At 40.2% G+C, this 26,143-nt stretch overlaps 1 long non-coding RNA gene across 2 annotated transcripts in view; it reads right to left on the reverse strand.

Annotated features, from left to right (window-relative positions):
• Positions 1-1,328: 1,328 nt before the first annotated feature.
• Positions 1,329-26,143, reverse strand: part of LOC138917062 (uncharacterized) — a 51,068-nt gene continuing 26,253 nt past the window's right edge. For both annotated transcript variants that reach the window (XR_011424509.1, XR_011424513.1), the window contains 2 exons: positions 3,352-3,454; positions 1,329-1,971 (listed from right to left, as the gene is read on the reverse strand). This is a non-coding gene — a long non-coding RNA (uncharacterized lncRNA). The remainder of the gene's footprint in view (positions 1,972-3,351; positions 3,455-26,143) is intronic.

Below are 26,143 nucleotides of genomic sequence, written 5' to 3' on the forward strand. Positions count from 1 at the left end.
CATCAACACAGTCCTGGTCCATGCACACTTCCTGACCCCCTGGAGCATACCTAGTCAACCCACTGCAGAGGCCCCCACACTCTTTACCAATGCCCTCACACTTCACCTGCTCCTTACACAGGACCTGCTCCACAGAGATGGACAAATTTGCCTACCTGTAGAGGATGGAGGCAACCAGTCTATGTAGGCCAACAAGTAGCCTGAGGGTTTGCTGTCAAGTGGGGCCAGTCCCTAGGGAAGTCTTCCTGCCCTGGCTGAGCTGGATTAAATCTCTATTCTAGTGGGTGTGGCAGACCCCTGGGCTGACAGGCCAGGGGAAGAACTCCAATAGCATCTGCCAGCATCTGTGTCAGCATACTTGTACTAGGTCACAACAATGGCTACTGCCAACATCTCAGTCTCCAGAGAGGTCTCACCTCTCACCAAGATGCACCCAGAGCCTATCAGTGAGTCTCTTTTCACCAAAGGGCTGTGCACCTTTCTTTCTACTGATTTTAAGTTGCTTTCTGAGACAGGTGAATTTGTGCATGGGCACTTTAATGGCTGGGTTTTTCCACTTATGCCTGATAGGTTTTCTGGGGGTATTCTCCATTGTAGTTAATGGCCAGCAAAGCCAGATATTATGAGACATGTCTCAGGTGTGCTGAGTCTGAAGTATGCTTATAGGGTAATGAGACATCTCTCAGGTCCCTGCTTCTCCAGGGAGGGCTGCATACCTTAGGCTTGCTCCTACTAGGCCATGAAGCTTCATCCCTCACAAAGGTGACTTTTTTCACCCCAGAAAGAGTTTCTGCCTCTTCCACCTCAGTCAGAACTGTCCCTTGTTGTGGGCGTTCTTTTTATCCAGTTTTCAATTCTCTCTCCAGGGTAATTTTTCCAAGAATAGTTGTAACTTGATTGTATTCTTCGGAGGAGGTGGGTTCAGAGGCCGCCTACACCACCATCTTGACAAGATCCTCTCCGTCATCTCTTTGTTCCTGCAAAACCATGTCTTACTGTTTCAATTATGGACGCAATATTAGGAAATCTTCTTGACTTATTTATGATTACAAAGATGTATGTGGGAGACCTGGAGCTAACTGGAACTAGAATCTATAACTTCTTACCCTTAATATTTGTTCACTAAAAAATGTATCTATTTATTCTAACGTATTATTCAGATTAGCTCTCAGTCTTTAAAAAGTTGTTCCTAATAGAAACAATAGAACATGGTCAGATGGATTTCCTGAGTATTAGAAACAGGCCTTTCAGCCAAAAAAAGAACAGAGCATTTTGACATTTTGACCTCCACTTCCCCTTTAAATCTTACAAAACTAGGCACACATTAATCCAATAAAAAGATATTTATTAAGCAGCCAGTGTCCAGCTCTGTGCAAGATGCTTCAGAACATGCTTCCTACCCTTCCCAAGGCAGCAGCCCAGGAGAAAGGGAAACATCACACCCTAGGAAAGTTCTGCTTTCACTATGATTGTAAAAGAAAGAATATGGGTGCATGGTGGGTTCAGAGTTCAGAGCCATGGCTGTCAGAATCTTCCAGGTCACATAATGAGGCCCTGAGATACATGAGTCAGATTATGCACACTGTTCACATGGGGCAACAGGCAATGATAATCACAGACCACATGCCTTTAGAGAGAAAAAGGGGTCTAGAATGTCCAGGGAGAGAGGAGAGGGAGCCAGGCAGGAATGAGGTCTGGAAGTCAGGTCCTTAGGTTGAGTCCTGCCTGAGGACAGTTGGTCTTTGAGAATGTGGGAGGAAACAGTACTTGCTGAGTCCCAGGTGGTGAAGGCTTCCATCACTGCATCCTCATCATGCCCATTTAAATGCTGTTGCTGTTCCTGTCTCACTGATGGGGAAATAGACATGAGTTTCTGGTATGCACAGACCAGAGTCAAATCCAAATCTTTGTCTTGGACTTCTATTACAGTGTGATTGGCACTTACTGGGGTGCCCAAAGATCCTGGCAGCTCTGAAAGACAAAGGAGTTCAGACATAACTTTCATTTCTCTGGTGAAAGAAGCATTTTATATATTAGTCTAATTATTTCTCCCACTTTCTAACATAAAGGAAAAAGAAAAAACAAGTCTAGTATCACCTAGGTGATTATACTGCTTTACAATATTTAATACTCATATTATTATAAAAATAGATTTTTTTTTTACAGAAAAATAGAACTTTTAGTAAATACCAAGGAGTCTAAAGCAGTAGCCTCTCCCTCTCCCTCATCCTTCTGCATCATTATGTGGAGAGAAGGAGGACTTGTGACTCATCCTGAGGGGAGAGTGACAGCTGAGAAATTCATAAGGAGCTGAAGATTCAGAATAGCTGTTGTTTTCCTGGTGATCAACATGACATTTTTGATTGCCATTTCAAGAAAACAGAGTGTGTCAGCCACAGCGTCTCTCTGTTTATTTTTGGTGCTTTTATTTTTTGAAATCATGAACCAGAATAAGCACATAGAAAAAGACATAAATACTCTGGTTGGTCCTCCCTTTAAAGTGTCCTACCTTTTGTTTTGATAACTTACTAAATATGGATATAATAACCCATAGAATTATTGGCAAACATTTCAAACCAAGTCAGTAATTCTGTCTCTATAAAAACTTGAGATTAACAAATAGATAATGAAACAATTTTACCAAATTTTGGATTTAGGAATTTTGAGAATTATATACACCACATTTTGAGATGTCTTTTTTAATAATCTACCTAGTATTTCCTGAGTGTCATGAGTTCAGGATTAGGGAGCACATATATTTGCAACATCCTAGTCAATTTAAAACATATGGATTCACAAGCCCATTGGCTTGAATTTTTATATTATAGTCTCTTCTCGAGACTCCTGCGAGAGACCAGTATGTTATTGGCTTTTACTATTTAAAAAACAAACAAGGCAAATCTCTCACTTACGTGACTTCTCTTTGTGAAGCTGACTCTTCATTAGCCCTCTGCTTAACCTGATACCCACTGATGTCCAGGTTCATAGACCAAGGACACTGGGCATTACCCTTGGAGTTTTAAATAATAATTTAATTAACAATGAGGTCAAGGTCTAACCTAACAAGATAACTTCAAACTATTAGGGAGAAACTAGGTTAAGATCAAACACTTTATCAAATTGTCTTCTTTAGTATTGTTAAGAGTAGTTGGTGCGTAGGAAATAATAAATGTTGTAAAATAGTATGTTTTATTAAACCTCAGTGAGATACCACTTCATAACCATTATGATGGCTAGTATCAAAGAAATACAAAATAAGGGCCAGCCCGGTGGCGCAGCAGTTAAGTTCACACATTCTGCTTTGGCAGCCCAGGGTTTGCCAGTTTGGACCCCAGGTGCAGACCTACTCACCACTTGTTGAGTCACGCTGTGGCAGGTGTCCCACATATAAAGTAGAGGAAGATGGACAGTTTTGCAAGATGAAAAGAATTCTGTGGATGGATGGTGTTGATGGCTGCATAAGAATGTGAATAATATTATATTTTATAATATAAAAATAGAGAAAATTAATTCATAATCTTTCAAATAAAAGTGAATGGCACATACTAGTAATAACTGAAATAATGCAATATTTTCAGAAATGTCAGATTATGTGAAGAGTTATGTACATATATTTAGGGGCCCAAACCTTTGGTCTTCATTACCTTGTAATTTATAAATTGTGTCAATCATAATCAGCTTAATAGATGATAAAAACGGTTGTACAAAAAATGCTTTTTCAAAATACAAACACGGGCAGTAAATAAATTTAATGCGATAAAAAATTAGCAAAAAATATTTCACTTCCTAGCATTTATATTTTTTATAATTTCTAAATATGTTCAATTTCCTTTTCTACACTGAAAACCCCTTTCAAAGCGTACCTTCCTTAGTCCCCCATATGATGACAACTTTGACCATTTCCCCTAATTAATCCTTCACTTTGGCATTTTCAAAGTAAAGGAAGAAAGTTTCCACAAAGTCCTTGCAATTTATCGGCACCAGTCTTGGTTACACTTTTCTTATTTTGCATTTATCTTATTTCTTCTTTGAATCTCCTTCATATACGTGAAAAACAAATAGATTACCTTTCTTTGACTTGGACAAAAGTCTAAATTTGATCTCCTGGAGTCCACAGCCTTGGCTGGAGAACAAAGAGGCTGGATCGGATCAGTGCCTTGGTCCTTTCCAGTTTTAAAATTCCAAGCCTGAATATAGTTTTCTTTTATATAAATTAAAAAGATATTCTTGGGCATTTCTGTGTGCCTTCTCCATGCAGTGGATTTCAGGGATAGAGGGAACACATGTAGTTGCTAAGGGCCCAGAGGAGGAGTAGTCCCCTGGGTGCAGGGCCTGACTTCACCACTTAGTGTCTGCTGGACCTACATCTGCTCCAGCCAGTCACCAACCTCCTTGAGCCCAGGTGCCTCAACTGCAAAATAGAGGCAATAAAAGTGCTTGGCCCCCAGGGTTGTTTTAAAGATGAAACGAGTTCACGTTTATTTGAAAGCACTTAGTGTCCGGCACATAATAAGTGCTTATACGTTTAATAAATAAAATCTCAGATATGGAACCAAGTCTAGCAAAAGGATTCCACACATAGAATACACTTTCTTAAGTAAAGAAATTGCGTAGGACCACTCTTCAGGGAAGATTTGGCACAGGAAACATAGAATGTGAAAAAGACACAAATAACATGTTCTTGTGAGACTCAGTGTGAATGGAAATTAGGAAGTGTAATACACCCACTTGGGAACAGCCTCAACATCACATTGGGAAGGTTTTCTCTCTTCAATGGATTAACAGAACGCTTTTCACAGGAAAATATTAGGTAACACAGCGTGTTACTCTTTGGTTCTTTAAATTACCGAAGCTAAGTACCTTCGTGTATTTAGTTGTGTCTCTTGCATACGAAAACATATTTTATTAATGATTTCGTAAGCATTTATCTCTCCTTCCTCCCAAGATGTCAATAAATTGATGCCAAAAACTTCTTGAAGAAAATAAAATTTTACCAAGAGACATATATAAATAACTGAGCAAATGGAGTAAGAGATTACATTCATGGACAGGAAGAAGCAATATGGGGTGAAGATGTCATTTCTCCCCAAACTGAACTGCAAAATCAATGCAATTCCAACTAGAATCCTTACAGAATCTTTAGTAGAAATTGACAAACTAACTCTAAAGTACATGTGGGTAGGTATGTGGGCTAGAAGAGCTAAAACAATGTTGAAAATTAAAACAGAGAGGGGAACTTAACTTCCTCATATTGAAACCGATTAGAAAGCCATGGGTATTAAACAATATAGTACTGACTCAGAATTGGGAATCAGTAAAACATTTGAGAATAGCCTCAGATAGCATTAGGGTTAATTTGGAACTTGATGTAGTATATAATAGAGATATCGTTCAAAATCAAGAAGAAAAATTATTACTCGGTAAATACATGTACTTAAATGGATACTAATTTGGAAAGAAAATGAAGTGAGATCTCTAACTCACATCATTTATAAAGGTAAATTCCAGAAGAATTTTAGAGTCAGTCTGAAAATAAAAATGACTTGGTAGAAAAGATAAGAGACTTTGAGAGAGGCAAGGCCCTCATATTCAAGTAGCACTAATCTTAGAGGAAGAGATCCATAAACAAAGACACCATAAATACATCATAATCAGATTACATAAAGAGCACCTAAATATAAATATGAAAAATAAAACCAACCCAATAGAAAATTTTCCCAAAAAACCAAGGACAGACTGTAGGAGAGAAAAATGCAAATAGTCAATAAGCACATAGATGTGCCAAGACTCTGAACTATGGTGGGCTGCAAGGGAAGAAAAACCACCTGCCTGGACCACAGGTACATTTTCCTCCCAGCATCTCAAGGCCAAGCCTCCAGACCACAGGGAAGGAAGTGGAACACAGGCACACACCCTGGCTCTACCTTTCACAGCAGCTACATAGTCATGATTGTCTCAATGCTTTTATTAGTTTGTTTTGATAAAGCACAGCCAACATTTTAAGTATTTTACCCAAGAGGTTATACATACCATCAACACTCATATAAAGGTGAATTTAAACAGGAGACTTGGAGGGAAGAATAAGGTTCATGAATGTTTTTCTCCACTTTACTGGGATGTAAGTAGAGAATGCTTTGTGTTTTGGCGATAAAACATGAAGATTCATGTTTATGATTTAAGGGTACTCATGACTTTCTACAACTAGGATGGTCAGGGGAAGTAGTGTTAGCCTAAAGGAAACCAAGGCCTCTTGTGTCATACTAGAGACTCAACATAAAATGTCTGATGTGGATAAAGCAGTAGTTAAACATAATATCAGAGTTGAGAGGATTACTAGCAGACATATTCAAACATTTAAAAGTGGTTGCCTCTGAGTATGGACCCCAAAGCAGGGAGGGCTCAGACAGAGCCCCCTGCTGCTCTGTACCACATTACCTCTACCAGGGAATCTTTCATTCAGCTAAGCAAAATAAATTGATTTTTTGAAATACAAAAAAAAAAAAAAAGAAAGAAGGACTATAAGTCAACTATATGGCAAAATCTCCAAAAAGGCAATTTCCAAAAAGTTTTTATTTTAACAGTTAGCTCTAAAATTCATATGGATTTACTTATATAATGAAATGTTTTTGGACTCTCACTTTATTCCCTTCCAATGTGGATAGCCAATTTTGATACTTCTTATGTCTATTTTGGAAATAATTTTTTCATCACTCTAAATGAAGGCCCTAACTATACTGCAGGCACTAGCCCATTGACATGGGTGGCCTGATCCAACGGAGTCTCACTTCCCAGCATTTTCTCCAAGATTAGAGCTTTGAGGGGAGTCTCAGACTGAGACATCTACCCAGCAATCTATGTCACCCTCTGTGCTTTCTCCACTCTATTCTTTTTCCTTTTCCTTTTTTATTTTTTGGTAACTCAGTATAAAATATGCAGAAAGAAATAATGAATTTAGAAGACTTTGTCTCTAAGGAAATAAAAAAGCAAGGATACATCTCTAGTGTTACAAAGGGTTGTCATGTTATATGTAATGAAAGAAAAAAGAACTGGTCACAATCTGGTAAATGTTAGAACCATCTAAGCAATAGCATTAGGGAGCAACATCTAGTAGAGTGGCTTGAGACATTTTTACTAGAAATTTAGCAAAATTATAATTTGGTGGCAATAAAAAACAAACTTTTAAAAAATGGCAATGGTTTTGTTTGGTCACCAGTAAAACTATTTCCACATTTAATACAGTCACAACTTCCTTTGGAGCTGTTAGATGCAGTAAACTCAACGACTTAACTAGTTGCCAACTGATAAGACTAAATCCACATGCAACCAAAAGTCAAAAATCAAGAAGCAATTGTGATAAGTAAAGGTTTAAAAAGACACCCTCTTTTCTACTCCTCTCATCCATAATGCCATCTGAGTCTGAGACCTCCCTGAAATAAACCTCAGCTCCCAAAAGTCCAATCTAACAGGAATCTAACACCCCGTGTCTTGGCTGAGTCCTTACAAATCTCCTTCTCTCCTGTTTTTTAACGAGAATGGTACTTACCTTATCTGATTACCCAGAGCCCACCCTAAGTATCAAGTTTCTCCTGTTATGATGCCTACTCCCCTCAACGCAGATTGGAGTCTTTCTGTTACCCCCCGAAATCAGTTTTTGCCTTGTGCTTTTTATTTTATCTTGGACTCTTTTGCTTTTCTCATATGAAGAGAAAATAAATTAAATTCACCAGGACTCCTTTCAGGGAATGCTCAGGAGAGATTCTGTGGCACTCTGGGATAGAAGTTAGGAGTTTAGGATGCCAGAGTTTAGCTGGGAATCGCTCTGCATGGGACAAAAGGTTGCATCAGTTGTTCCATTGTGAAAGGAAGAAAAAGAAGAAAGGAAAGAAGGGAGGGGCACATGTCCTACACAAATATTCAGTACAATGAATGTAGATGCTAGTGGATTTATCTTTGAAACCAGTGAAGAAGCCAAACACATTGGTTCAAGTGTTGTAGAAGAAAACAGAATATTTATGAGGATGAGGGGGACAAAGACAAAGAGAATGTGGTGAAGGGGGCACACAACATCTCAGAAACACTGAGGATGGCTCTAGAGTCTCTCAACATGGAGCGAGTGAGGCTGGGGCTGGCTCAGTGCCTGAGGTCTGAGGTCTGGATTCACAGTTATTGTCTGGCAGGCAGAGAGATTGGACAACATAGAAACCAACTTCACCACCAGAAGAGCAAGCAAACCGAATTTGCAGTCAAGGTAGTCTTGACTAGAATATATATATGTGTGCGTGTGTGTATGTGTGTGTATCACTCTGCGACTAGCAGAGCAACCTGCTTCTAACCTTCACTCACAGACGGGACCCCAGACTGTCTCTGTGCAAGGCAACATCTGTTTAGGGAAATTCCAAGCACGAGTACTTATGCTGGGCCTAGTCACATCTATGTTTCTAAAGGGAAAGGCTGTGTTTCCCATCGCTTCTGAGACACAAAGCATTATTTTTAGGACAATGTCACTCATTAGATGTCTTAACCAAAATTTATGACTGCTTTAGTCTGACTCTTTAAATCGGGATATCCATAACAAAGACAGACCAGAATCATGATGGATTTACAAAAGAGCAGGTATGGGAACAGAGACTCAAAGTGATTCTTCATACAGATCTACAAGGATTGATTTAAACATCACCTATCTCCCCTCACCAGACTCTGCTCAGTAAGTGAGAATTTAATTAACAATTAAAGATAAAATTGCAGGCACATTCTTTTTCCAAAATTAATAAGCATGGTTCTAACTTTGGACTTTAAAGGAACCTGCAAGCATATCCAACAGACAATTGTAGCTCTCACTGCTAAATATTACTTAGTTTTTTCCCGACTGGGTGCTCACCCAGGGGGGTTGATTCCACATTGAGCTCATTAGATTTACTCCATGGAGATAGAGGGACATTCCCAGGAAGACGTCTACCGCTTCAAAGGACCTGAGCACTCTGGATGGGCCAGAGCAGGGAAATAAGCACGTTGGAATAAGCACTAGTGAGGCCTGCTGGCTCCAAATAAAATTTAAGCTGCTCTCCAATGCTACCCAGCATGGGAGGCAACAAGAGTTCTTTTCTAACAGACAACTTTTAGATTGAGGTGCTCTTGACCTCCACTGATACAAGGCCATTTGAGATTGTCCCCTGACGTCTCCTATAGATTCTGCCATTGCTTTTCCCCAAATCTCAGAATGTATGCATGTCACCTTTCCCTCCTCTGTTGAAATACCACCAAATGTCTTCCCAGACTCCCCCATCCTAGACTGGGTGAGGACAGGACCATGTTGATCTCCAGGTGTGAGTCCAGAGCCAGACTTCCAAAGCCTCAGGCACAGCAATGCTAAAGTGGGGCCAAGCGCATCACCGAGAGGGTAAGTGAAGGATTCTTCCCTTGCAGTCCTCTGGCAGAGAGAGAGTGGGAAAGAACAGGGAGCTGTCAGCTTTCTGCCCAGCTTTGTACGAGTGGCAATGAGGCAGGGAGCTGAGGATGTCCAGAATCCTCCCTTCACCTGACCAGCCAAATCAGGCTACTTTTGAGTGCATTTAAATCCTAAAAGTCCTCCTTTTGAAACATAAGCTAACACAATAATTTCTTCCTATTTAGTCGATCTTCAGTCACTCATATCAAAGAGAAGGAGTAAAGGCATGCAAAGCCAAGAGGGCATGGGAGGCTTGAAGAACTGTAGACTTTGTCTTTACTTGGCAAAGACCGTGTCTGTTATTGACATCACTTGAAACCTGTAACTGGATGACTTGGTGATGTCAGTGAAAAACTTGATCTCAGCCTCTATTTAAACCTCCACAATATTCATGCAAATTGCTGTATCTTCAGGATCTTAATTACTATGTTCATTTTTTATGTGTGATAAAAAATAACTACAGATTTTGTATTATTTTAGAATTTTTGTTACTAGTTTAACTTCTTATGCTTTAATTGCATAGCCATATACGGAATGTTTACTGTGTATCAGATGCTTTAAATACCCCATATGCCTAAATAGAAGTAAATTACCACCCTACCCACCCTACCTACCCCTGCAAAAAAAAGAGAGAATTGCCATATCTATATATCTCTCAACTTCTCAATTGCTTTATTTTAAACAACAAATTAATGTTTGGGGAAGATATTTGAGCTCCAAAATCAACCTTAATAGATCAGTTGGGATTTTTATAGAGGTCATTTGATAGAATGAGAGAAAAAAAGAGAGACAAAGAAATGTAACACAGAGAGAACAAAAGTTCTAGTATGATTAACCAAAATAAATAAAGAGAAAGAAAAGAAATATGATTTACCAATAACATGTATGAAAGGCGAAATATCCTACAGACACACAGCTATTAAGAAGATAATAAGGGAATTTTACAAACCATCCTATGCCTATAAATCTGACTGAAATGAAATGGACCAATTCCTTGAAAGACACAAACTGCCACTCAAAGCTCACTCAAGAACCTGGATAGTCCCATATCTCTCAAAGGAATCAAATTTGTACCTAAAAACCTTCCACAAAGAAATCTCTAGTATCAGACGAATTCACTGGTGAATCCTACCAAACACTTAAAGGGGACGTAATATCAACCTTACACAACCCTTTCTCGGAAATAGGAGAAGAAATTCATTTTATGGGACGAGCATTACCTTAATACAAGAACACACACAAAAATCATTGGAAAAGCTGGAGAGATTCCAATAACATCTGGACTTTAGTTACTAATACTGCACCAATGTTAATTTCCTGGCCTTTGTAAATAAACACAGTCATGTCCAATATCAACATTAGGGGAAGCAAAGGTTGTACCAAAACTCTCTGGACTCTCTGTGCAACTCTTCCTTAAGTCTAAAATTACTTAAAAACAAAAGTTTTTGTTTTTAAAATACTCTGTGAGTTAGATATATCCATCTCCATTTTTCAGATAAAGAATGAAAGAATAAGAAATTCGTTCAAGTAAGGTAGACTCAATATTACAATCCAAGTGTGTCTGACTCTTAAATCTACGCATATAGCTCTGCTATTTTATTTCCCTATAGCTATCAAATACAACTTACATTTTATTGGACAAAAGAGTTCCAGACATTTCACAAAGTCTATTCCATTTGACATAGGGATTAATCTTATGGGTGCTTACTATATGGTACGTATATCTCTTAGTGCTTACATAGTCTTATGGCTTGTCCACTATATTGTCTGAGCTTTTAGATGAGAACACTAAGGCTTCAAGAGTATATATCAGCTCCTCAAGGCCATGCAGCACGTAAGCAGGAGAGCTACGGTTAGAATCCAGGCCTCTTACTGAGTCTAATAGTCAGTCCTCAACAGAAGACTACACCCAAGAGACACGTTTTGGATCTAATGTTCACTTTTATGCTCAAGATCTATACATCTAATTGCCCACTGGCTTCTCTACAGAGATGTCAGACACCTCAAACCCAAAAGGTCCACAACTAAAATTTCCCCACAATCCTTTGCATTTTGCTCCTCAAGGGTTAAAATCCCAATAAATGTCACTGCCACCTACTCACATCCAAAGTCAGAAACGTGGCTGGCACCCTTTGCTCTTCCCTCCACCCTAGGCTTTGTTGGTGCTCCTTAGTAAATGTCTCTCAAGACCAAAGGTACTTTCCAACATCCCTAGGAACCATGCAGTTGATGCTTCCATTGTAATTCCCCTAAACTATCATAATAGCCACCTGTTCTTGCTCTCAGCTTCAATCTTGCTCTTCTCCAGCAATCGGATGCTGTACTTGCTACAGTGGAGAGAGAGAGCTGAGGAGCTGTTCTCAAATGTTGATCTCATCACCTAACTCTCTTCCTCCCATTTTGCTCTTAACTTTAATCTAACATCTTTAACATGACTCCACGCAAAGGCCACTGCTTTATCTGTCCCAACTCTTTCCTCTGATCTCTATGTTCAGGACATTCTATCTGCATTTCACCCTAATCCAAATGCTGAGCCCTAACTCAGAGATTTATTCTAATAAGATGTTTCTCAAATCTTCAGCTAGCTACCTTGTACTCATGGTTTAATTTTTTTTCAAGCCTTTTGTATTTTGAGAGGCTTCACAGGCTCTCTTTTCCAATGACGTTGACTTATGACTTGCTCTGATAGGAAATCCCACTTCACTTAGAGCGCTCATCTCATCTGTCATTACTTGATCTGTGACTGTCTTCTGCAATGGTGGAAACATTGCTGATTCCTTCTGAGCTGTGACAACAGCAGCAAGTGCAGTGTCCAATACATTGTACATACTCAATAAATATGTATTCAAACAAATCAAATCATTGAACAGGTGAATTACATGACATATTTGACTATTTACTTTTATAAATCAGATTTTCACATTCAAGATGAGTAAAAGAAAAGATAATCAGTTGCAGCCTAAAGTTAATGGATAATACAAGTAAATAACATAGGACAATTTTTATAACTATGAGATCTAAGTCACATTTTTGTCCCAGTACTATACATGTGAGAAAAATTGATATGTATTATAAATTTTCTATCTGAGAAATGACACGAGATACTGATTAAAATGAGGATAGCAAGCACATATTTATTAGATTGGATCATTTGAATTAAAATTTTGCCTGATTTGAGATTTTATACTGAGCATCTTCTCCTTGAATAGTAAGGTAACTTAAGCATCAGTTAAATCTTAACATATATTTGTCAGTAGTCACTGAAATTTAATTCTTGCTTGCACACAGAATAATCAACAGGTGAATGAAGAGGTTATAATGAAAATAAAGATAATACAACCCAAAGTCATTACTGTAGCCATGTTTTCATTCCAGTTTTGAAGAACCAAGTAAGACCTATATTCATGGGTACTTTGATTCTCTGACCATGTTTCTTTTGAGATAAATAGATCATAAGTATTAAACACAATTTGTGTTTGGACTATGTGATTTGGTTGATTTTATGATTAAACATGTGCCCCCCCCCCACCCAGGACTATAAACTTTGTAAAGGCAGGGACTCTGGATAGGCCCTTATCAGGGCCTAGAACAGTGCCTGGCACACTGTAGGTGCAGTAAATTGTTAAATACATGAAGAATGGTCTTCAAATTTTGCAAAACACATACACATATACGTATATAAATGTACATATATACATATATAAATATAACATGAAAAATATACATGTATATATACACACATATATAAACGATTAAACAATTTCAAAATAAAATCCTATTTGCTCAAGATCTAATTGCCTAGGCCAAGATTTGCAAAGCTAGTGGGAAGAGTTTGTAGAGTATTTGCAGCCAGTACTCATTTTCATGGAACAGACTTCCGTAAAAAATAATGGACCTAAAACCTACCAGAATACTGTGTTTCCCATCTTTCCTTGTCTCAATATATTGAGCTTCTTAGCTGCATTTTCTTCTGCAGGCATGGTGGCCACCAGAAGCTTCCAATTTATGATGATGTAAAGGCAAAGCCCATTTTCTCACCCTTAAATTGAAAAACCCTATTAAGAGTCTGGTTGGCCTGGCTGGGGTCCTCTGCACTCACCTAAATCTTGTGGTGAGAGGGATGGGGTACTCCGATTGGCCTGACCTAAGTGAGAGCCTGGCTCTGTGACAGGCAGCCCCAGCATAATCAGGTAAAGTTGAATTTGCCCAAAGGAGGGAGGTACGTGACAGGTTCCCAAAAGACAAGCTCCGCTACACGCCCCTCTGCAGCACCTCAATGAGACCCCAGAGCAACCATCCCATGCATGGAAGGGCAGAATTCAAGAGAGAGGAGGGTAAACATTCACAGAATAAGCTACAGAGGGTGTCTAACTGATCTGGACACAGAGATGCACCCTATGTTTGAATGAATGGTGCCATGACCCGTCACAGCCCTCACTTCATGATGTAAGTGAGAAAACATAATTATTCCCTTTTTATCAGCATCATCGTTCCAGCCAGCCACACATCAGGTCAAGAGGTTCATGTGAGAAATGGTGTGGATACACCTGGTCTCCATGTGTGTTCTGTATTGTGCAAACAATCCATGTATTGTGCAAAAAATTAATTTACTATGTATGTGTAAATAGCCTGGTCATCAGGCCATTTTCAGCCAATAGTCACATTCAGTGCAACTTTGCACAGAACACTTACAGTCTGGTTTGTAAATATGATCTGTAAAATAACTGGGATTAATTCCTATGAATACCTGTGTAAACAGATTTGTTAACTGAAATGTACTTTAAGAAAATACAAAATCTGTAAATAAACTGATTTATAAATATTTTTAAGATGCCGCAGCGCTCACCAATTTTCATCCCACTTAAGTGGGATGTGGTTTCCTTGAAGCTGCTCCTGACACTGAGAAAACCTTGATCCCCAAAGATGGGAGCCACACAGGCAGGTCCACACTGTCCTCTAATGAAGACATAGAGATATGTTCAGACTTGGGCATACAAGCGTGAAATGGTATAAGAAGGTCACCCTCTTGGTTGACAGCTCCAGAATGAGAATTTCACCAAGACACTGTCTTACCATGAAAATGAATTTTAATAGGCTTATGATTATTTTTTAAAAATTCTATCTTATCAACTGTGAATTAATGAGAAAATGCTTGTAAGAAAAGTGGAAATATAGAAAAGACAATGGTTCAAAGAGAAAAAAGACAATTGTCTGTATACAGCCAATTAAACATGAATTTAGACCCCAGTACATTCACAAACCCTAGTCATTTGTGTTAATGACTCTCATTGCATCTGGTTTGTGTTGAGTGGCTCCTGTGTGTCTCAGAACACTACCTCACTAGCTCTTCTGTCTCCACCAAATCAGTCATTGGCATTCATCATATCAGCTTGCATCCCTAGAAAACAGGATCACCACTTGATGAAAACTTTCAGGAAAATACAAAGTAGTGGCTGCCCCCAAGTGCTGCTAGGTTTTCACTGATGTATTTATATTCCGGAAGACAGATGTGTTGACTCACTGTCTTTCTAATTCTCTGCCACGTTTTGAGATTTGCCAAGCTGACTGACATCTGAGACACAGGAAGGAACAGAGCACAGAGGCACATGACTGTGGTGGAAGAAAGCATGGGCTTATTTTGTGGAACAGAAGCCCCTGAGCCTTGGTGAGCATCTTCTCCAGCCACATGCACTGAAAGATGGTGGGCAACTCTGTATTCTTCACTTTACAGACTAGACGATATCATTCCGAGTGAGCTGTGGCCAGGGAATGAGGAAGACTGGTGTTAGCACTTACATTCTTGTCTCAGACATCCTCAGTCTGCATATTTGTAGACTGAGGAGAAAGCTCCCTATGCAGAGTCTGAGTAGTCGTTCAGCATCCGCCTGGTCAGGGCTTTGTGGACTCGGCTAATTCAACAAGATTTTTCCCTGGTATGCAATAGTTAATGATAAAATCACGTTAGACAGTAAGAAACAATCCTATGTAAAAAGTGTACATTAAATGAATAATTATAACATTAATTGGTACTATCATGTTTATCCTATTTCACTTGGATTTAAGAGTCTGGCCAATATTCTAAGCTACTTAGCCTGGAAAAGGTAGGTGGTTCACTGAAAATATGTGACAAGTAATGAGTACCTCTTTCTATATAGTAAAGGAAAGTAGAAAACTAAAAATGACTGAGGATTGTTTTAAGACGTCCTTTTATTCGGAGAGGGGGGTAGTTTATCCAGGAATCTCTAACAGAAAATGAAAACATGGCTTTGAAAAAAACTGTAGCTTCCAGCAATTAGTAGGTCTATTCAGAAAAGCAAGAACTAAATGAAGAACTTGAATGCAAGTGTTGTGATTTGGCAATTTATTAAAAAGCATATGTGTTTAAATTATATAATAGGAGTGGTACTCATTTAATGAATGTGTTATGTTCTATTTGTAAATTTGAGTATCTAATATTTAAAATTTACAAGGAACAATGTTCATTACAATTGGTGAGATAATCAAGTCAATGCATAAAAGCATAATGTACCACCTGGCACCAGATGCCAATGGTATTTTTTAAACCTGGTCATCATGTGTAACAGTGTCTCCATGGGAGAATGTAGTCACTGGTGAAGTGTTCATGGCTGCAACCCAATCAAACATTGAACAAATAAGCCTAGTTTTGTGAGTTTTTCTCCTGGGAGCATCAGTGCAGTGCATTCTAGAGAAGGCTGCCCAACATCAGGGTCTTTGGTGGTATTGGCCAAGCTGGTGTGACAAAGAGCAGGTTTGTTGGGAAGGATGGGCTAGGAGAGAGGCCCACATGTGACAAACAGTTGGATCTGGATGATGATTGAAGGGAGGAACGGAGGTGCAAAATCAAAATCATGAGGCCAGAACTTGATGAGGATTATCATTGTGGGCACTGAGGTTCCTGTGCATGACATCCCTGAACGAGTTAGAGAGAAAGGGGATAAAGGCATCATGAAATGTTGAAGACACTCTAGAATGTCATTATAGATTGGCAATAAATATAATAAAAATGAATAAATGTGGTTGGAAGGATAACCAAAATGGTAAAAATTTATTGCAAATTAACAGAGCACTGATGGTCTGGAAGCAGCAATAGAAAGGGATGTATTCACTTGCTTCTTGTGTTTGAACTGAGGGTGAGGAGGAAAGAGTAGCATCCTAGGAAAGAAGGACTTAAAGGAAATGGTACTGTCAGAGGAAGATTCAGGAAGAACAAGGATTATAAGAAGAAAAGAGAAACCCATTCTAATAAATTAGGACTGTTTTCTCCCCAAACTGACCTGTGAGATGCTGAATAAGTGTTCCGTGAAAAAAGATCAATGTTTAGAATCACTATATAACGGATTGTCCAAACCAAGACACTTTGGGGAGTGAAAGGAGGAGATGTTAACAATATCCCCAGGCAACAGGACTCAATTGGGAAAATAGAGATGTATGGTCAATAGTCTTGGAATCAAAAGTTTGGGAACATTGACCTCTCTCTCCTTGGTTTGGAGATTCCTAATGTCCACGAGTACATTTAATAATCTGACATATCCCGCAGTGAGGAACGTGCTTAGTATTGAAAAACATAACATTCCAGATCTGTTGGATGGTGAGGGAAATGGAAAATTTCATTTTTATTTAAAAACTGTTCACATTTCCAAGATATAAGTACCCATTAGTTTCAGAAATATGGTGTGTGGCTGCCTCCAGAAGAGTCAGGCAAGAGCAAATGGGCTGAGAGCATAGAAGGGACAGCACTTAACTCATGATGGATCACAGACCTGAATGTGAAACTGTCGAACTTCTAGAAGAAAACATAGGAGAAGATCAAGGAAACCACGGGCTTGACGAGAATGTTAGATACAACACCAAAAGCAGATCTATGAAAGAGTAAATTATACGTTGGACTTTATTAAAATTAACAACTTTTATTCTTGAAAATAATTTTTCAAAAAAATGAAAAGACAAGGCACATACTGGGAGAAAATACTTGCAAAACACATATCTGATTTGTATCCAAAATATATGAAAAACTCTTAAAACTCCATAACAAGAAAACAATCCAGTTAAAAAATGGGCAAAGGATCTGAAAAGCTACTTCATCAAAGAAGATATACAAGTGGCAAATAACCTTAAAAAAGATGCACAACACCCTTTGACATTAGGGAACCTCAAATGGAAACAACAAGGAGATACCAGTACTCACCTATTAGAATGACCAAAATCCACAAAATTGACAATTCCGGTCACTAATGAGGTTGCAAAATGGAACAGCCACACTCGCAGACAGTTAGACAGTTTCTTACAAAACTAAACATAGACTCACCATAAAATCCATCTGTTGCACTTTTACATATTTACTCAATTGATCTGAAAACTTATACGCACACAGATCATGCACATGAGTGTTTATAGGAGCTTTATTCATAATCGCCGAAAACTGGAAGCAATCAAGATGTGTTTCCATAGCGAATGATAAATTGTGGTCCATCCATACAAGGGAATATTATTCAGCAATAAAAGTAAATGAGCCATAAAACCATGAAAAGACATAGATGAACTTTAAGTGCTTTTACCAAAAGCCAATCAGAAAAGGCTACAGACTGACTGTATGATTCCAATTATATGACTTTCTGCAGAAGGCAAAAGAACAAAGACAATAACAAGATAGGGTTTGTCAGGAATTCGAGGCGGGAGGTTGAACAGGTAAAGCACTTGGGGGTTTTAGGGCAGTAAAACTATTCTGTATGACCATGTAAAGGTGCATACATGACATAATGCATTTGTCAAAACCCAGTGGACTTTAAAGCATAAAGAATGAATTTTAATTGTACAAACTTAAAAAATTATTTAGGAGGTTGTGGAATCCCAGGATGGAATCTATAATTTGCAAAACAATCTAATTGTGTTACAAACGTATGAAACAATCTCCCTGAAGTTGTGGGAGGAAAAGTGCTGACGTTAATAACTTTGGAAATGAGTGAAATCTGTTATACTAAAAGGCAAAGGAACTGCACGTAAGTACCGCTGCATGTCAGGAGAGCCAGGGTTAATAATTCTGATTCTACCACATATGTATACCAGAACTGAACAATGAATGGATAGCAGGTGGGGGAGCCAGGTTTCTCACTGCTGCAGTGGGCGTTTACCAATAAGCTAGGGAAGGAGGGCTAGAATGGTCCGTGTGGTACTGGACTAGAGTTGTAGACATCAGTATGAACTCACATCTAGCTTAATATAGAAACAAAGAAGTGTAGAAGTATTTATAGATATGTGTATGTACATGGGCTAGTATACATACATATATTTCCTTACTCTGTGATTTGATGGGGTCTAGAGTCAATGACACTCATAGCACCCAGATCTTGATTTCTCATGCCATTCTGCAATCAAAGGAATGAGGACTCAATTGAGAAATGGCTGGTTCTAGGCATGGGGAAGGAAATGTATGAGATGAGCCTGGAATTTCTTGTAGTGCCAGAAAGTAAAAAGTGATTTTTTTTAAAAAACCACAATGGGGTATGTCAAAGGGACACGAGACACAGCAGCCAACTGAAAGAGTTCCCAATGGCCAAAGCTGGATTCATTTTAGCAAGAAAATAATGTAATGTTGCATTATAACCCAAGTTTAAAATAAATATCAGTGAGCTATAGTGATATAAAAGATTGAATAAATAAATAAATGGGGTGGAAGGAGGGACAAATCCCCATTGCAGAAAAATTCCTAATAATTTATGTAGACATCCACCTCCAAGCATGTGGAACATCATTCCCCACCCCTTCAGTGTGGGCCACACAGGCTGACTCCCTTGCAGACTGCAGTATGGGGACGGGATGGGGAAGATTATCTTTACAGTGGAAACCTGACAACCAGTACTTCAGCCAGATAGTCAAGGTCCACATCAACAATGGAGGGTCATTTGAGATGCCCAGACAGCAGATTGTCCTAGGGTCTTGTTCCAAAACAGCACATGTCCCCAACAAGGGAACAATTTGGAGGTACAGGGCTATATGAAATTCTGATTAGCTTTCTCTCATCAACCCTCTAAGGAAATGCAATGCCAATATACACAAATCACAAGGAAGGCTAGACCCAAGCAGAGGATGTAATGACCTGTAGTGTCTTCCAGACCTACTTGGCTCCCCATGGACATAGATAACGGACCCCACTAAATGCCACCACTTTGTCTACAGGCAGCACACAGCTCCAATTGAGACATTTTTCCCCACAGGATACATCTAGACCTCAGAATCCAGAGACGAGGGGAGCTCGGAGGACCTGTCCTGCAAGTCCCCAAAGTCCTGGCATGACTTCATTACCTCCTGTAGCCCCTAGACATCCCAGAGGTGAATAATTACTGCGAACTGAGCCTAAAGCATTTTAGGTTTTGCAAATTGTAAAAAATCTTGATGTAACTGGCTCTGAGACCAAGTAAAAAAAAATCCCAAAATTACATCATGTAGAAAATAAAAACAGAAAGACAAAGAGCATCATTCCATGATAAGATGAGTAAGTCATCCATATGCACATTACTAGTTGTCACTAACCATTTTCTCACACTTTGGCAATAATAATGATAGCAGCATTTAACATTTCCTGCTGATGTGTCCATTGTGGTTTTTTTTCCAAACATCACCAAGCAATTAACTCAGTTCTCCACAGACACTGACTGGGTGTCCTGCAATTTGACTCAATTCTGACACTGTCTTCCTAGAGATAGCATCAGACCCCACAGGTTAAGGAGTCAGTCTGTCCCGTCAGACTGTCCCCACTTTTGGTGCCGATCACAAGTCCAGGTTGTCACCTGCTCTTCTGATCAACTGGCTATGGATCAAATTAAAGGTTCCCATGACCCGTTCCTTAGATTAATTTGCTGAAGCAGTTCACAGAACTCAGAAACCTTTTACTTACTAGATTGCCAGTTTATTACAAAGAGTATTAAAGGATATGAATAAAAAGATAAAGAGATACATAGGGCAAGGTCCCCAGCACAGGAGCTTCTATTCCCTGTGAAGTGTGGGACCCAGCACATGGATGTGTTCTGGTTCACCAACCTGGAAATTCTCCAAGTCCTGTCCTTTTGGGTTTTTAAAAGGGCTTCATTACATAGACATGATTGATTAAATCATTGGCCATTGGTGATTGATTCAGCCTCCAGCCCCTCTCCCCTCCCTGGAGGTTCAAGAGGTGGGACGGAAAGTTACAACCCTCTAACCAGCCCCAATCCTTAGGGGCTTTCCAAAAATCACCTCATCAATGTAAACTCAGGTATGGTTGACCAGGACTTGTTATGAATATCAAGATACCTTTATGGCTCTTATCGCTTAGGAAATTCCAAAGGTTTTAGAAGCTCCCTGCCAGAAACAAGGCAAAGACCAAATATATATTTTTTGTTATAAATCACAAGATCACAACATGTTAAGTGTTTTTAATGTATATCAACTGTATTTTCAGTTAATCCTCACGAAGGTCACACAAGATTGGCACACTTTATAAACGTATTTATAGATAAGGAAACAAGATCACACACCCAGTGAGCTGTGAGGCCAGGAATCAGGTCTAGGTATCTCATTCCACAAGACAAGTGGATCTCAACTTCTTCTCTCCACTGCTTCTCCAACGGTTCCAGCCAATCATCAGTGTTGGCAATGGGATGTTTCATTGTCTTAGTGTTACACATATCATCATACATACTTGGTTGAAAATAATCAGAAATAAAAACAATAAAGTTCTAATAAACAGAAAAGAAATAAAGATGCAGATTGAAACTTTGCTCCATGTTGCACCAAAATTATCAAAAGTTCTATAAGCAAGTGAATGAGACTATTTATTTATTAGACAAATAGTTTTCTTTGAATTTTGGTAGCCAAATCCCTGACACCAGATTTCCCAATCCAAAAGCATGAGAGAAGAGCAATGAAAGAGGAAACCTCCTTTTCTTCCCTCAGCTCCTGTGTGCTCTTCTGTTGGCAAGAGCAGGAGTCAAGGGTCTCTGTGTAGAAATAAAGAAAGCCCACCCAAATGAAAGTAAGCAGAGGCTATTCCCTCAGAGCTTGCTAGAGCAAGGGAGTCAGCCACCATTATTTGCATTTGGCAGAGACTCAAAGGCAAGCAGAGAAGTGGGAGAGCTTACAGTAAAAAAGGGACAGCTTCAGGGGTGTCCTGATAAGAGGCTGTTGGCCTTGGGAAACTGGAGGTGGGCTAACTAGAAGCAGGACGTTCTGGGTGATTGATTTGGCTTTTCCCAGTTGGTCCTGACTTTGGGAGTAAGGGAAAATACTCAGGGAAGTTGGCCATCATTGACCAAGTGCTGACAATTCTTGGCTGATTCTTGCAGAGGTTGTGGTGGGCCTGTTGTTGCAGAGGTTGTACAGAGTTCTACTGTCATAAATGGTCTGGCCATTGTCCAAATGTATATTCAGCTTCTCATCCAATTAACCTTGATTACAGAGGAGTATCTTTCACCTTCAGACTGAAACTTAGAGGGTCTGTGGGAAGTGCACAGAAGGGAAGTAGAAGGCTCATTCTGGCAGTTAGAGAGTAAGAATAACACAAATATGAAAATGAATAGATGCACACACACAGACTGGCACTCCTGTTACTATCTCAGGAACAGCTGTCCTCACATCACCAGACGTTTCCTCAGAGCAAGTCCCGGGAAAGACCTGCTTTCTACTCAACTCAGAAGGCATTAAACTTCTCACAGGTTTACCCAGCACAGGTGCAGGTGAGGCTCCTCTCTGGAAGTCACGGACACTGCTTAAAATTAAGCTTCCCTGCCCCATTATTACCTTTTGCCAATAAATGTGTGGCATTGTGACTCACATGATTTTCATGGAGATATACCCATTTGTAAAAATGGGATTTGAATCACATTCCTATAATTAAAGCTAGTCTCTGGCTCAATCTTCTACTCCATCTAATCGCAAACAGTAATAAGGGTCAGCCACCCCAGGACTATGCATCCTTCAGCAAATTTGCTGTCTTCAGTTTAGTGAAATTCTAGATTTTCTACCTTTCCTTTCTTCTGGGTATTGCAAGGCCTCGGCCGCAGTGGGGAAGGGCCATCCACCTCTCTGCTCCAATCTGTCTTCTCTTGATATGGCTGTCTGTAATGACCTGCGTCCACCTCCACCGACCAACTCTCCGCATGTACGCTGCTTCCAGACCCTCAACATAAACTGGGTACCCAAGACTCCATCTCCAGGGGCAGCAGAGGATTCCTCCCAACAAGAGTCTGAATCCTCTGCCCTTTGAATTTGCCTCCTTTTCCTTGCTTGGGAGATCTCATCTAGCTGCCCCCAGCTGGAAGGGTAACTTTGTCAGCCAGTACCCTTCCCAAATCTTTAGGCCCAAACAGAAGTCAGCAAAATACTTTGGCAGGCTAAGGCCTGTTGTGAATGCAGCTTTGTTGACACTCAGCCACACCCACCTGTATGTGCAAGGTCTATGCTTCAACAACAGCACAGTAAGCAGTGCCGGAGCCTGAGGGCTCTAGAGGCCTAAAATATTTGCTATCTGCCCCCTGAAGAAAAAGTTACCAACCCTGGTCTAAAATAGAAGTTTAAGCTTGGCAGTTTTGAAATGCAAAGTCACCCTGACCCTGTTTCCCTTCATGGAGAGGGAGTTGACAGTGCCCCTTTGCTGGTGGCCCCAAAGCCAGTGGAGGAGTGTAGTCCTGGCTGGGCCAGGTGTGCTCAGGTGAGGAGTCCCCTTCCTTTCTCTCCTGGAAGATGGACAGTGCCTTCTGGGCCCTCTCTGTCACCCTTACTCAGAGCCTGGCCTGGGGCTCAGCCGGTCCCCTCTTCATGCCCATCCTGCCTGTCCTTCAGGGAGGCAGCACACCACCACCCAGGCCATGGAGAGGCCATGGGACCCACTTTGTCCCAAAGTGTTTGCCAGCAGGATGCACAGAGGCTTGAGCCTGGGTCCTGCAGCTCCCGGTGGAGCCCGTGCAGCCTCCGTCCCACGGGCCCCTTTGTTTCCCTCTTCTCCTGTGATCCCCTAGGATCTGGACACCAAGTCAGCCCTCCCCACCATCCTCACTCACTCGCTGGAGCATGACACCAATACAAAGAATTCCAGAACCCAGAAACATCAGAGGGTTACATTATAAAACATGTTCAAATGTGAAAAGTAATTGTCTGGACTGCAGTCTGGACAAATGGATCAGAGTCTGTTTCCACAAATCAGCCTTATCCCTTTGGAAAACAGAGACAAAGTATGAATTGGTTTCAAATGGATTTCTGCTCCAACTTTAATCACTCTACTTACAGAAGTAATCATGGAGTGGAGAGGCCCTGAGAATGAAGAAGATGAACTTTATTACCATTCCAATAAAGTAGAGGATAACTCACAGCTACTGCTTCACTCTGAGGAAAGCAAGGTTGTTTTCCATTTCGGAATCATTTACAAGGGTCCCAGAGTGTGTGAGTCAATGGCATTTGCAAATGCCAAGTGTTTGGCTCAAGGGGTCCCCAGATGTTTTGTCTTCAAAATCCTTCACTGGTTATGAGCGGGAAGGAAAGAAAAGAGCAAAGGGGAATCTGTCTAACTTCTAGAAGCCTTAGCAGCGCTCATGCAGGAGCCTGAACACCCTTCACAAGGACGACTTCTAATTCCCAGCTAGGTCTCTGGATGAGGCCTCCATGACTGGCCCAGAATTTCCCTAGGATCTGAATGGGAGCACTGGATCCCACTTATGGGTGCACACAGGCATACACACACATATACACTTACGCTTGCACACACATACACACATGCACAAACACAGGCACACACATCCATACACATGCACATACTTGTTGGCCTTGTGGTCTTTTCATTGTTTTGCAGGATATTCACACTCAATTCCCCATTCTAGCTCCATCCTTTAGAAATGAGTCACGCATGTGCTTTGGTAGCTCTGAAGCACATAGTCAAGCACATCCCAGCAGCTTTAGAAATCGTCTCAAGTAGAAATGCTGTTTTTATTGCAGAGAGGGCTATTTATATTTCCTCTCCTAGCACGTCACTTCCTTTGGGGGAAACAAAAATAACAGCACACCTTTCAGTGGTTATAAAATTGCTCTATTTTTTTTTTTCTGAGTTTAACCAGTAGGGTGAGCTGTAGCATATTCACAGTCTGGCAACACTGACATATAAATTACTGGCTTGCCATGCTTTGGAGGAGACAGAGCCAATTTCTAAGAATTAGCTTTGCCCCTTCTAAGTCCAGGGCTACTTCATCAGACGCACCAAGCCTTTTTCAGCCTGTGCATATTTCATCACTCTCTGCTCAAGCTAAATGGATGTGAGGAGGAGTCACACAGGACCACAGGGAGCATAGAGATCCAGGGAGTGTCAGCAGGACCAGCCGGCATGGACTGGGGTGCCTCAAGATGGCTACTCTGCATTTTTATTTTCATTTGCCCCAGTGTGTCTTTGACAATCCTTTTATTTTTAGCCTTTTTCCATCTCTCTCTCTCTCACATACACACTTAGATTTTGATTTTACTTTGTTAGCCAAACTGAAAATCTTTTTTTTTTGTAAAAACTTAGTCCATTTATATTTGCTAAAATTAAATGACCAATATGTTTGGTGCTAGTTCTATCATATTGTTTATGCTACATTTTTTGTAGCATATTCATTATATCATATTGTTTTATATTTCTTATCTTTCAAGTGAAGCTAATGCTTTTCACATAAAAGCATATTCCTGTAAAATTCAAATTTAAAGGGGAGAATGGCTAACAAATACAAGAGGCTAAGTGAAACAATGAACCATGTGTGTCTCAACTGAGATCTGACTCTGGGCGCGCCTCTGCGTTCTCCCTAGGTTGGGCTGCAGGTTGAGTGACAAGAGTGCAAACCTGGACTTGGACCATGTAACCACGATGAGGGACAGGAACAGAACAGACTGTGAGATGTGACCAAGCCCATGGCCCAAGCCTTAAAGGCACAACACTCGGGAGGGCATTCTGTAAATCACACAATATCCACAAACATAAAGAATGATTATCATTATTACCCTGGGTCCTGTGTCTAGGGTCAATAATTTGACAAAGTCACAGGCTCCTTTGGAGGGTGACCAGAGTGTCTGGGTGCGACCACTGGTGAGCTGTGCGTCCCTGACCATGTGGTTAACCTTGCCATGCACCATGGGTCACATTCACAACATGACATAAATGGAAATAATAATACCATATTCCAGGGTTACTGAGAGGCCTGAAATTCTACATGGACATTTGTGGGCAGGGCAATGTAAACCAGGAAAATTCTACTCACCATTCTGTTTGTGTGAGGATAAGATATAATAAATGCAATGTGCCTATAACTGTTCTTGGCAATAATACACACTCAGCAAATAGTAGTAATAATTATTTTCCCCTTAGTTTGCTGAGTATAAGATCCATCTCTGTTATATATCCCTGCTCTGCATATATTATAGAGATGAAATAGCATAATGTCTCAAAACACTTAGACAAGCTGCTCACATTCAAAAATGTATCACACTGTTCCTCTGATCATTTCTCAGCCTTCATCTCTGCAACATTCTGGGGACACAACCACTAGGAGGAGCCACGTGGGTCTGAACAGGCAGCCTTGCAGCAGATGCGTGGAAGGGTTACCCAACAGCTGAGGAGCTAACTACCCCCCCCCACCAGCTCCATCCACATAACTAGCACGATGGAGTGCTATACGCTGAGGAGCTTCC

The sequence above is a fragment of the Equus caballus genome, chromosome 1 (genome assembly GCF_041296265.1).
Source record: "Equus caballus isolate H_3958 breed thoroughbred chromosome 1, TB-T2T, whole genome shotgun sequence".
NCBI classification, from domain to species: domain Eukaryota; kingdom Metazoa; phylum Chordata; class Mammalia; order Perissodactyla; family Equidae; genus Equus; species Equus caballus.